The sequence below is a fragment of the Schistocerca serialis genome, chromosome 4 (genome assembly GCF_023864345.2).
Source record: "Schistocerca serialis cubense isolate TAMUIC-IGC-003099 chromosome 4, iqSchSeri2.2, whole genome shotgun sequence".
NCBI lineage: Eukaryota > Metazoa > Arthropoda > Insecta > Orthoptera > Acrididae > Schistocerca > Schistocerca serialis.
In genome coordinates, this window is record NC_064641.1 from 703,130,840 (window position 1) to 703,131,821 (window position 982).

Below are 982 nucleotides of genomic sequence, written 5' to 3' on the forward strand. Positions count from 1 at the left end.
CACGTTCCCTCGGACTGGCGCCGCCAGCGCCATCCACCAGATCGATAAGAGGCCACCTCAAGGAGCCTCCAGTTTTCGGGCTCCAGCGTTCTGACTATAGCATTTGACTCTCCAGCTTCTTCAGTCTTTGGTCTACGTTAGAGCTGCGAGTACAAGTGTAACAGACTCAGGCATCTCTTATTAGAACATTCAGTGGAATCATTTTACAAAGTTGCTTATACAATTATATTAAAACTTTCACCAGTGTCTGTGGTTTTCAGCGTACATTTTCTGCCATAGGATCCAACGACGTCCCAACAGGACACAACAATTAGTTCAACTGAAACTGGTAGCAAAGGAAAGTGTTTTGTCAGCAGCTCATAGTCATAAACAACAAATGACTTTCATCATACTCTAAGATAACAAAAGGACGCGCCACGAAGGAATGATCCTAATGGGACAGAAATATGTAGATGCGTTTACATACACAGACAAGCAATTTCAGAAATATTGGATGATTCATTTAAGAGAAAGAGCTTCACAAATTGAGCAAGTGAATAACTCGTTGGTTCACCTCCAGCCGTTTTGCAGGCAATTATTCGACTTGGCATTTAGTGACAGAGTTCTTGGATATCCTCCTGAGAGCTAATGCGCCAAATTCTGATCAATTGGCACGTTAGCTCGTCAAAATTCCAAACTGGTTGGAGGGCCCTGCACATAGCGCTCCAAACGTTTCCAATTGAGAAGAGATTCAGCCACCTCGTTGGCCAAGGTAGGGTTTGGCAAGCACAAAGACAAGCAGCAACAGCTCTCACTGAGTCCAGGAGGGGATTATCTTACCGAAATGTAAGCGCAGGATGACTTGGCGTGTCGTTGACGTACCGCTGTGGTGTAAAGGTGTCGCGGATGACAACCAAAAGGCTTGTGCTATGAAAGGATATGGCAGCACAGAATATCACTCCTGATTATTGAGCACTATGACGGGCGACAGTCAGGGTGGTTG